The following is a 13263-nucleotide window of genomic DNA, read 5'->3' as shown; positions in this document are numbered from 1 at the left end:
ACCCAGCAGGGACCACATCCTTAAAACTGACTCTTCTCTCCCCACAGCTATAGATTGCTCTAAGCACTTTAACTGAAGTTGCAACTTCATGAAAATTCCTTAGTGCTGGGATTTTGTCCACTTTGAGCATGTGCAGTTCCCATGAATCACAAGGGCTGTGAAGTAATCTGAACCACTTCCCTGTTGTTTCTGAAAAACATGGTTTCCTTGTTGTAATCCATGTTTGCCATCTCTTACAATCTCTCTGTCCTCTCTTCCACAATGATCTCCGAGTCTTGGAAGAGCAGGTTGTGATATCATTGACCGATTTAGAGATGAGAGTTCTTCCTTTTCTTCTCTGTCTCTTGAGGAGCTGGAGGTCTCCGTGTTCATTGCCATCTACTGCAAAAAGAGGCTTCTCTGATGAGGGTTGAGAGGTGAGCTAATCTACGAGTGTAATGTTAAGTTGTTAGAAATTGGTTAAATAGTACGCCTATTTAACAGAATAGCTGTAGTAGGTTCTTCCCTAGAGTCTGTGATGCGTCTTGCCCCTGCCGCTGATGCCAGGTGTAAGCACCTCGAGGTACACATGAGTGGCCAGACCCCATCCCTAAAGGCCCCGAAATGCCAGGCTCTGTCCACAGAACTCCCAAACAGCCAGACCCATCCCCTCCAGGTGCAATTGGCTAAGCTCAGCAATTGAAAACCCACCAATCAACCCTACCCTGGAAATCTTCAACTACAAGAAACCATACATAAACCCTGTCTTCTCAGTTTTCTGCTGCTTCTGGCTGAGCAAAGGTACCTGTCATCCTGGGGTTTTTCCCTAAAAATGAATCTCTTGTGTGAGATTTGTTGTGAGCTATGACTTTGCTTGGCTCCCACTTCCAGGATACCTTCCTTTCAGGACATTAACACTTGCAGTGGGGAAACTTCACTCTCAGAGCTACAATACTTCACCTGGGAAAACCTTTCCTCTCAGAGCTGTAACACACCAGGTATGCGGTCCAACTTCAACAGTGGACTTTAAATCGAGTCAGCAGGTAGTTGTTCATTCCCGTGTCACTTGTCCTTACTGCCCCCGTGGACCTGTGTTGCCAGGTGGTAATGACTGTGTTCACAGGATCCAGAGCTGGGTCAAAGTGATGACTTTTCTCCTGCAGTAGTTTCATGGCCCCTTCTAGCATCATGGAAGCTAATCAGTGGAGTTGAGGCTCCAGGTAAGGATCAGCTTCATCTCAGCAGGTTCAGTGAGTCAAGTATGCAGTTTCGTCAGCAACAGCGCCTTATTGTCTCATTCCATAAGGTGTACTAGGTGTGCATCTGACAGTGGGTAGATATGTAAAAAAGACAAAGAACTAAAGAAATTAAACAAGAAAAACTACAATTCAATTAAAATTGAGGCATGGATCTGGTACACTTCTCTGACCTCTTCAGGTGCCAGTCACATACATGGTACAGAGACATACATATAGACAAAATACCCAAACACACGCAGTAAAAAAGGAGTTCTAACAAGAAGAGGTACAAATGACTGAGAAATGCATGCTTTTTAAATGTTCAGTTTTCAACTTTCCTTAGCTAATTAAACTACTTTGAGATTTCAACTTCACCTAACTTAATTGGTAGGATAAAAAATGTAGTGGAGAATGTTGACAAGGATGTGGGGGTGGCAAATGCGTGTCCATTGCTGGTAGGAGCGTGAAGTAGTGCAGTCACCATGGAAATCACTGTGGACATTCCTCAAAAAGCTAGAACAGATTCACCACATGACATACCAGTATATTCCTTAGTCATCCACCCGAGGACTCGATATCCTGCTGTAGAGATAATTGTTTCTCCTTGTTCATTGGTGCTCTCTTCCCAATGCCAAATTCAGATGCCAGTCACATACGTGTTATGTAGATGAAAGTATATATATAAAGTATATAGAGAAAGTAGCTGAAAACATGCACTAAAAAGGGAGTTTTATAAAGAAGTACAAATGACTGAGAAATTCTTTTTTAAAAAAATGTTCAGTTTTTAACTGTTCTTAGCCATCAAGTCAAAGCAATTAAACTACTTTGAGATTTCAGCTTCACCTAACAGAATGGGCAAGATAAAAATATGATCAGGAATCCTGACAAGGATTTGGTGGACATGACTGCGTGCCCATTGCTGGTGGGAGTGTGAGTAGTGCAATCACTATGGAAATCACTGTGGAGCTTCCTCAAAAAGCTAAACCAGATTCACCACATGACCTTACTGTACCACCCTTGGGCGTCCACCCAAAGGACTCAATATCCTACTGTAGAGATAATTTCTCCTCCTTGTTTATTGGTGCTCCATTCCAAAGCCAGATGGTCATCAACTGATGTCTGGAGAGTGAAAATGTTGTACATTTACACAAAGGAATATTATTTATGTGTTATAAATGAAATTATAAAAATTGGAGTTAAAGTTGGGAATAATCATTCCAAGTGAGTTACCTGAAAAGAGTTAAAAAGACAAATGTCACACGCTGTCTATAATTTGTTGATGATAGGTGGAATCTATGTATTCTGTTTGTAGTCCCCATAAAAGTCCCCATAAAATTCATTACGAAGCAAAGTTTCAAGGCAAGGAAGATTGAACACAGTGGTATAAAGTGTTAAAAGCAGAAAATGGAACAAGAATCATTAAATGTTGTGGGAGTAATAAGGCAGGGTAGGAGAAGAAATACAAAAAACCCAGGAGAGCCAAAACAATCCTGTACAATAAAGGAACTTCTGGAGCCATCACTATCTCTGACATAAGCTCTATTATAGAGCTACAGTAATGACAAAAGCTTTGTATTGGCATAAAAACAGATAAGTTGACCAATCTTATCGAACCAAAGACCAGATTTAATCCACACACCTTTGAAACCAAAGAAGCTAAAAAATATAGAATGAATAAAAGAACACATCTTCAACAAATGGTGGTGACATAACTGGATGTCAACATGTAGAAGAATGCAAATAGATCCATATCTAGCCCATGCACAAAACTCAAGTCCAAATGGGTTAAAGACCTTAATATAAATCCAACCATACTGAACCTGATAGATGAGAAAGTGGTGAGTAGCCTTGCATGCATGTATACAGGAGACTACTTCCTAAATAAATACCAGGAGCACAGACAGTGACAGCAACGATAAATAAATGAGACCTCCTGAACCTGAGAAGCTTCTGTGAAGCAAAGGACACAGTCAAGTCAAAAAGGCAGCCTACTGAGTGAGAAAATATCTCCACCAACCCCACATCAGACAGAGGACTGATCACCAAAATATAGAAAGAACTCAAGAAATTTGACATCAAAATTCCAAATAATCCAATTGAAAAGTGTGGTAGAGAGCTAAACAAAGAAGTCATAGCAGAAGAATCTGAAATGGCTGAAAGACACTTAAGGATATGTTCAATATCCTTTGATGACTGCAGTAACAAAGTAATCCCACACTAGTTCATAATTATGAATAATAAAGAGTTATTTATTTTGGGGAAATTTACAGATTAATGTCCTAGACCACAGTCCTCTGAATGAATGGGGAACAGGAATAGATTCTAGCAGCTGGAAATGAGAGCCTGAAGAAAGAGAGGGAGCGCATACTTTACAGCTGTTTTTTCAGTGTAAGAGTCCGTGTTTAAGTGGGCTGGTATCTTAAAGGCTATTAACTGAAGGAGCAGAATGTGCTCCCATAGCCTCTTCCTTTTTCATTTAAATCAGAGAGTTCCACACCCAATACAAAACTGTATACACTAGGAACAGATATCAAGTATGATTAGAATTACAACCAGCATAAACAGTATTAAGCAAGGAACATATGCTAAATGTTTTAATAAATATTATATCCTAAGAAGTCTAAGTCTTATACAGGACACGTCTTAGCTAGATCATAAGAGGACAGTTACTATGACTATATAATCTTCAACCTCATAGAAGGCCTGAGAATGGAGATAATATTACTTGAACAGGCAGGAACTACAATCAAGCAGCTTCCAAAGCAAGCAATATAGGATGGAGACAATTAGCTACTTGAGCAATCACCCAAAGTCTCATTTGCAATGTTGAAGCAACCAACTTTGGCTAAGTCCTAGGGTTCTGACAGACCATTTTCAGAGGCAGAATATTTTTCATTACCATCTTACCCTGTCTTGGCAAGATTTAACAGTCTTTTTCCTTGTGTCCTGCTTATCTATTTCCAGATACCATGTACTTTGTCAGTAGTTGAGGTATGGGCAGTTTCTTGTCAATAAGCCAACAGTGCCAAGAAGAAAACAAACTCCGAGTGGAGTGTCTTTGGTCTCAACATTCTCTCAGGAATAAATTGGTGCTGTCAGGAGCAATCATGTCTCATGTCAATCGAACCCTAGGGTATTTAAATGCTATGTTCTACAGATCCCTGAAGTGGTTGAAGATCACCTATCTAGACAGAATACAATCTCTATGTATCTAAAGAACCTAATTGATTTGACTGTATGTACAACAAACATGAACAACTATTGACCTATCATATTTAATGCCTGTATAACTTAAACACTAAAGCTTCATGTCAGAATATTAAATAATCTGTAAACAAAAATGCAACAAATGAGAACAATGACCTCAAAATGTAAACAATCTATAAGTATCTTGATCAGATGTAGGAGTAATATATAATACAATATGAAAATATATCCTAAAAGTTGTAACAATATACAAAATGTCCTAAACAGAGGTAGAAGCGTTCATACATAAATCTGACAGAATACATTTGTACATATGAACAAATAATGTAAACAAAAGAACATATATAATTTGAACTTGTATCAATATATAAAAACTATACCAATGTAAAGTATCCAAAACCGATAGCTCCCAAGTATTCACTCTATTACCCACTATTATTTTCCCTTTTTAAAAGAATGAATATAGTTTTCACCCCAACCCTCTATCTAGTTTAAATAACAATCAACCACCCTTGAACCGTGTTCCAAACCCAAAGGACAAATTTTTGGGGGAGTTAAGGGGCATTATCCTCTAGAATTGCTTCCTGTTGTCATGCGGTGATGTTCTCTTAATGGGACCTGCAAAAGTAAAGTTATAGTTAAGTTTCAAAGTTACTGTCTAGTATAGTTGCAAACAATTTCCAAGTAATCGATAGGGTTTTCCCCCACAAAGTTCTTATTTGGAGTTCTAGTCAGAACGTCATGAGAAGGTGCACCATTTTGGAAGCTGGTACACAAAAGTCTCATCTTTTGGTAGCACTATCAGCACCACATAGTCATCTCAACCAGGTGGAGTTGTTGCTGTGAGGCCCCATCTTTTCCTGGAAACTTCAAAGAATACAGTACGAAAATGATCTTCAGGAGAATCTGTTGTTCATTGTAGAAACTTAAACATTATTCATATAAACATAATTCAACGTAGAATACAATATAGACAAAATAGAAATACAGAAAGTAAAATTTTCCTAGAATCTTCCTTCTGTTCCATACCAGATGGCTCCTGATATGAGACAGAAACTCTGAATGTACCTTTTAACAACCAGCTTGGATTTAGAGAAGTACAGAGCCATTGTCCAACCCCCCAAACAGCTGAATATATTAATGTGTATGTATGTGTGTGCATGTGTAAATGTATGTATATCCAGCCCTGGATTCATAATCCATATTTTGTTTTCTAGATGATCCTTAGCGAATAGTTATTTTACCTTCTGTCACCCTTCAAATATCCAGGGTCTCTTTAATTTTTGATGATGTATATTTTCCTGTAAAGGTAAGAGCAAAACCCTGCCCCAACCCTATATGCTTTCCTTACCATGTGTATTATTGTCACCATTGTGTATGAGCTGTCATTTCTCTTTTTCAAGAGGTTTCTTCTTTTCAAAGTGAATCTTTATCAATTTTGATGGTATCCATAATTTTTTTCTCCAGTGTAAACAACAGCAAAACCCCATCCCCAATATAGCACATCTCATGGTTTCCATTTTGAAGTCAACACATCCTTGAAATATGCCAGTTGATTTAATTCATAAGTTTTTTTCCCTTATCTAATGCCTCTCTGCTGCTGTTGTTCCTTTCTCATTAGCATTAAGAAAATTCAAGGTTAATAAGCATTGTGCAATCTATTTATTGGGGGTATTTTCCATCCTTTTCTGTTTGTTCAGTTTACCTTTTATATTTAATTCAAAGATATTTTCCACATAAATTTTTAATTTTTTACTTGGTTTATGTGGTAAAAAGATCCATTCTAAGATAATATTGTCCTTCAGCACTGAAATTCCTATAGGAGAAATACTGGAAGTCAATGGAAGTCAATATGACTAGAACATAATTATGATTTGGATTCATCCTATCCACATGTGTCTCCTGTAATTTCTCTTCAACAATAGTCAATTCTTTTTTTTTTTTTTTTTGCTTCAGTTGTTAATTCTCCTTGAAATGCAATAGAGTTGTGGCAATAAACACGACTCAGGCTGGTACCTCTGCCATGAGGCTAGAATCTCAGAAAGCTAAGGAATGTGCCAGCAATCAAAGCCATGACTTTAGTCTATCCTTATCGCTTAGCAAATTAAAGACTTATGTGGTCAGAAAATGAGAGCTACACAGTAAATACAGATTCACATGAAGAAAACCTCTAAACAGTTTAGAGTGTGTTTTAAAATGTATGTAGGCTAGGGAGATAAAAGAAAAAGGATAAAGGTCATTAAAACAAAATAAGAAAAAAGAAGAATAATTGGGTGTTGTGGCACACACCTTTAATCCCAACACTTGGGAGGCAGAAGCAGACAGATCTCTGTGAGTTCAAGGTGTTATGGCATACACCTTTAATTTTAGCACTTGGAAGGCAGAGAGAGGTGGATCTCTGTGAGTTTAAGTACAACCTGGTTCACAGATTGAATTTTAGAACAGCCAAAAATACACAGAAAAAAACTGTCTCAAAAAGCAAAATATTAAAAATAAAAGAAATAGAGTTTAAAATAAAGCTACATAAAGATGGGAAATACACAGAAAATCTGGATATTATGTTATTGTGTTGTCTTTGAATGCTTGATCATTGAAAAAGAAGCAACAGGTGCTAAAAGACATTTGATTATAAATGTTGCTGGATTCATCCAACAAATATATTTTGAAATCACCTTGATTTCAAACTTTAAGTCAAAAGATATGTAACTTTGGAGTAGAGGTTTTGCTATTGTTTCTACAGGAAATGAGAGGGTGTGGATTCATTCTTGGTTAAGAAAAATCAGGTTTGGTCAGGGAAGACCCCCTGAGAAATTTCTGATAAGAGCTAATGACCCAGATGTCTGAGTTCAACATACAGAACAGCCTCAAGACTGCTGGCTTAGATGAACAAGCCTCACAGAACATTCTGCTCAGGATTTAAGCATAATTCTAGTATTTTTAGGTCTCCATAAGATTATCATGGCCCCCAGCAGAAATCAGCCCAGAATTCTACACCCAAATTAACCCAAATGGATTTAGATGCTTTATTTGTTTGTTTAGAGAGTTGATTATACATAGTTATGAATAATGGTTAGGAAGAAAGCTAAACAAAAGAAATTGTATTCTGAGTTTTTTTGAAAAAAAGGGGGGATCACCTTCAGGACAATATATTGTATCCTGTAAAGATTTGTAACTCCTACTGTTTTACTAAAACACTGATCGGTCAATACAGGCAGGAAGTATAGTTGGGGTGATGAGAACAGGAGAACCAGTCAAGAGGAAAGGCTCAGTCTGCATTCATCACCTAGACACAGAGGAAGCAAGATGAGAATGCCTCACTGAAAAAGTACCAAGCCATGTGACTAACACAGAAAAGAATTGTGGGTCAGTGGAAGTTATAAAATGTTAGGATGTCTTCCTTTACAATTTGTTTACCCTTGATCTTCCTTGTTTGTCTTATTGCTCCAGTTAACACTTTGAAAGATTTTGGGGGCACCTTAGTATTACTGCACCACACTTCCTGGGAATCAGGGGACCCTGGGAACCAACCAAATGTGCACTGGATCTTTGAGTACTTTCCATCCCCTTTGTGTCTTTCTTCAATAGACCCAGACTCTGGAACTGGGGTGAGATGACCTGCAGATAACCCAAAAGTGTTCCTCCTTGTTTACCCAACCCAGTAACTGCTATAGCATTGATCAATTAGAGTTAGCTGACCATTAAATGAACTAGTCAAAATAGTTGACAAATGATTTCTGGAATCTCCCTTTTGATTTTGTACTACCCCCTCCTTGATATTGTGTTTTTTTTTTCTTTAAAAGAGCCTGTAATAGAGAAAGCAGGGGTCCTTCTCCTCTCGAGGCTGAGGGATCTCTGCCGCGGCAGCAGAATAAAAATTCCTCTTGCTATTGCATCAACTGTGCTGAGAGTGTCTCTTGGTGCGACCTCCTCCTTGGTGGGGTTTTAGGGCTCAACAACTTCAATTACTATATTGAAAAAGTATGTAGAGGACAATCTTGCCTTTTTTCTGACTTTAGTGGAATTGCTTTTATTAAATGTTATCTCCATTTAATTTGATTTTAGCTATGGGCTTTCCATACACTGTCTTTATTTTGTTGAGGCAAATATATCCCTTTTATCTCGAATCTCTTCAGGACTTTTATCATGAAGGTGTGTTGGATTTTGTTAAAGGCCTTTTCTGCACCAAGAGATATGATCATGTGGGTTTTTTCTTTTAGTTTTTTTAAGATGGTGAATTGTATTTACTGATTTTCTTATGTTGAGTCATCCTAGAGTCTCTAGGATGAGGACTATTTGCTAATAGTGGATAATCTTTGGATGTGTTCTTAGATTCAGTTTGAAAATATTTATTGAGAATTTTTGCATTGATGTTCATAGGAAAAAATTATCTATAATTTGGGGGGTCTTTATGTGGTTTGGGTATTAAAATAACTGTGACATTATAAAACAAACTGAGCTATGTTTTATAAACATAAAAACAAATTTAAGGAGTATTATTGCTAACTATTCCTTGAAAGTCTGGTAAAATACTGTGCTGTCCTTGTCTTCTTTCTTTTTATTTTTTTATTTTTATTATTATTATTATTATTTTATTGAAAAAAATTTTACGCCTCCTCCCCGCCTCCCATTTCCCTCCCCCTCCTCCCGCCCCTCTCCCCTCCCCCCACTCCTCTTCTCCTCCCTCTCTAGTCCCAAGAGCAGTCAGGGTTCCCTGCCCTATGGAAAGCCCAAGGTCCTCCCCCCTCCATCCAGGTCTAGGAAAGTGAACATCCAAACTGTCTAGGCTCCCACAAAGCCAGAACATGAAGTAGGATCAAAATCCCGTGCCATTGTCCTTGGCCTCTTGTCAGCTCTCATTGTCCGCCATGTTCAGAGAGTCCGGTTTTATCCCATGCTTTTTCAGTCACAGTCCAGCTGGCCTTGGTGAGCTCCCAGTAGATCGGCCCCACTGTCTCAGTGGGTGGGTGCACCCCTCGTGGTCCTGACTTCCTTGTTCATGTTCTCCCTCCTTCTGCTCCTCATTAGGACCTTGGGAGCTCAGTCTGGTGCTCCAGTGTGGGTCTCTGTCTCTATCTCCATCCATCGCTAGATGAAGGTTCTATGGTGATATGTGAGATATTCATCAGTATGGCTATAGGATAGGTTCATTTCAGGTTCCCTATCCTCAGGTGCCCAAGGAATGGAGAGAGTGGACAGCCTTGGCGTGTTCCTGATTTTAGTGGGATGGCTTTAAGTTTCTCTCCGTTTAATTTGATGTTAGCTGTCGGCTTGCTGTAAATAGCTTTAATTATATTTAGGTATGACCCTTGTATCCCTAATCTCTCCAAGACTTTTATCATAAAGGGATGTTGAATTTTGTCAAATGCTTTTTCAGCATCTAATGAAATGATCATATGGTTTTTTTCTTTCAGTTTATTTATATGATGGATTACATTGATAGATTTGCGTATGTTAAACCAGCCCTGCATCTCTGGGATGAAGCCTACTTGATCATAATGGATAATTTTTCTAATGTGTTCTTGGATTCTGTTTGCCAGTATTTTGTTGAGGATTTTTGCGTCAATGTTCATGAGTGAGATTGGCCTGTAATTCTCTTTCTTGGTTGAGTCTTTGTGTGGTTTTGGTATCAGAGTTACTGTAGCTTCATAAAAGGAATTTGGCAATGACTTTTCTGTTTCTATATTGTGAAATACATTAAGGAATATAGGTATTAGGTCTTCTTGGAAGTTCTGGTAGAATTCCGCATTGAAACCATATGGTCCTGGACTTTTTTTGAAAGGGAGGTTTTTGATAACAGCTTCTAATTTTTTGCGACTAACAGGTCTATTTAGGTTGTTCACCTGGTCCTGGTTTAACTTTGGTATATGGTATTTATCTAAAAAAGTGTCCATTTCTTTTACATTTTCCAGTTTTGTGGCATACAGGCTTTCATAGTAAGATCTAATGATTCTCTGAATTTCCTCTGTGTCTGTGGTTATGTCCCCCTTTTCATTTCTGATCTTATTAATTTGCAAATTCTCTCTCTGCCGTTTGATTAGTTTGGATAGGGGTTTATCAATCTTGTTGATTTTCTCCAGGAACCAGCTTTTTGTTTCATTGATTCTTTGGACTGTTTTCTGTGTTTCTATTTTGTTGATTTCAGCCCTCAGTTTGATTATTTCCAGTCTTCTACTCCTCCTAGGTGAGTCTGCTTCTTTTTTTTCTAGAGCTTTCAGGTGGGCTGTTAAGTCTCCAATGTGTGCTTTCTCTGTTTTCTTTAAGTGGGCACTTAGTGCTATGAACTTTCCTCTCAGGACTGCTTTCATAGTGTCCCATAGGTTTGAGTATGTTGTTTCTTTATTTTCATTGAATTCAAGGAAGACTTTAATTTCTTTCTTTATTTCTTCCTTAATCCAGGTATGGTTCAGTAGTTGACTGTTCAGTTTCCATGAGTTTGTAGACTTTCTGGGGGTAGCATTGTTGTTGAATTCTAGCTTTAATCCATGGTGATCTGATAAGATACAGGTGGTTACTAATATTTTTTTTTATAACTGTGGATGTTTGCTTTGTTACCGAGTATGTGGTCAATTTTCGAGAAGGTTCCATGAGCTGCAGAGAAGAAGGTATATTCTGTCCTATTTGGGTGGAATATTCTACAGATGTCTGTTAAGTCCATTTGATTCATTACCTCCATTAATTCTCTTATTTCTCTGTTAGGTTTCTGTCTAATTGACTTGTCCATTGGTGAGAGAGAAGTGTTAAAGTCTCCTACTATTAATGTGTGCGGTTTGATGGCTACCTTGAGTTTTAGCAATTTTTCTTTTACGTACGTTGGTGCTTTTATATTAGGGGCATAGATATTCAGGATTCAGACTTTATCCTGATGAATTGTTCCTGTTATGAGTAGAAAATGTCCCTCTCCATCTCTCCTGATTGATTTAAGTTTGAAGTCAACTTTGTTAGAAATTAGTATGGCCACACCTGCTTGTTTCTTAGGTCCATTTACTTGATAAGCCTTATCCCAACCCTTACTCTGAGTAGGTGCCTGTCTTTGTGGTTGAGGTGTGTTTCTTGTAAACAGCAGAATGTTGGATCCTGTTTTCGTATCCAATCTCTTAGTCTGTGCCTTTTTATAGGTGAGTTGAGTCCATTGACATTAAGTGATATTAATGACCAGTGATTGTTAACTCTGGTCACTTTTTTAGTAGTAGATTTTGTGTGTTTCCCTTCTTTGAGTTGTGCTGGTGAAGGGTCTCTAGATGTCTGAGTTATTGTGGTCATTGTTGGACTCCTTGGTTAGTGATTTTCCTTCTATTACTTTCTGTAAGGCTGGATTTGTGGCTACGTATTGTTTAAATTTGTTTTTATCCTAGAAAATTTTGTTTTCTCCATTTATAGTGAACGAAAGCTTGGCTGGGTATAGTAGTTTGGGCTTGCATCCACGGTCTCTTAGTTTCTGCAGTACATCTATCCAGGACCTTCTGGCTTTCATGGTTTCCATAGAGAAGTCAGGTGTAAGTCTGATAGGTTTACATTTATAAGTAAATTGGCCTTTTTCCTTTGCAGCTCTTAATATTCTTTCTTTATTCTGTATGCTTTGTGTTTTGATTATTATATGGCAAGGGGATGTTGGTTTTTTTTTTTTTTTTTTGATCCAGCCTATTCGGTGTTCTGTATGGTTCTTGAACCTTCATAGGTATATCTTTCTTTAGGTTGGGAAAGTTTTCTTCTATAATTTTATTAAATATATTTTCTGGACCGTTGAGCTGTGCTTCTTCTTCTCCTTCTTCTACTCCTATTATTCTTAGGTTTGGTCTTTTTATTGTGTCCCATATTTCCTGAATGTTTTGTGATGAGAGTTTGTTGGCCTTGCTGTTTTCTTTGATCAGCGTGTTTATTTTCTCTATGGTATCTTCATAATCTGAGATTCTTTCTTCTATCTCTTGTATTCTGTTGGTTATGCTTGTTTCTGTAGTCTCTATTCGTTTACCTAGATTTTCCATGTCCAGCCGGCCTTCTGTTTGTATTTTCTTCTTTGCCTCCATTTCAGTTTTCAAGTCTTGAACTGTTTCCATTATCTGTTTGATTGTTTTTCCTTGGTTTCCTAGGGTATCATTCATTGATTTACTCAATTCTTCAAACTTTCTGTTATACTTCTTATCCATTTCTATAAGGGCATTTTTTACATGCTGTTTAAGGGCGTCAATCACTTTCATAAAGTCAATTTTTTCTACTTCTTCATGATTAAGGTGTTCATGTCCTCCTGTTGTGAGGTCGCTGGATTCTGGTGGTTTCATATTATTTTTCAGATTGTTGGGTGAAATCTTGCATTGGTGCCTGCCCATCTCTTCCTCCAAATGCTCTCCTATGGATCTTCTTTTAGAGGATCAGGTCTCCTTGCCTACTGATGTACCTTCCCAGTAATGGTACTCCCCAGTGATGGTTCTCCTGGTGCTCCAGTGATGTCTCTCCTGGTGACAATATCAGATCTCCGTGCCCAATGATGGCTCTCCTGGTGCCGAGATTAGCTCTCCGTGCTGGTTGGGTAGTTCATAAACAAAGCGCCTACCTTGCTTGGTGCAGGCAGGCCAGAGTAACAAAGGAACTCCTGCCCGTCTGCTTGCCCTGAGGATTCGCCCCCAACTCCCAGACAGGCTGAGCTGAGTGTTGTTATGTGCCTGAAAAAGGGAAGGGGGCAGAAGGGAGGAGGGTTCTGGATGCAAGCTGGGTGGGATAGGAAGAGAGAGGCGGTATGCGGGGAGTAGAGTCCCTGCAGGGAGCCCAGGAAGGATAGGGGGGATGAGGAACTTCTTAGTTCCCTGTCCCAGGCTGCTGCCGCGGGTCACAAACTCACCCCAAT

Source organism: Chionomys nivalis, chromosome 14 (genome assembly GCF_950005125.1).
Source record: "Chionomys nivalis chromosome 14, mChiNiv1.1, whole genome shotgun sequence".
NCBI lineage: Eukaryota > Metazoa > Chordata > Mammalia > Rodentia > Cricetidae > Chionomys > Chionomys nivalis.
This window is presented reverse-complemented; position numbering follows the sequence as displayed.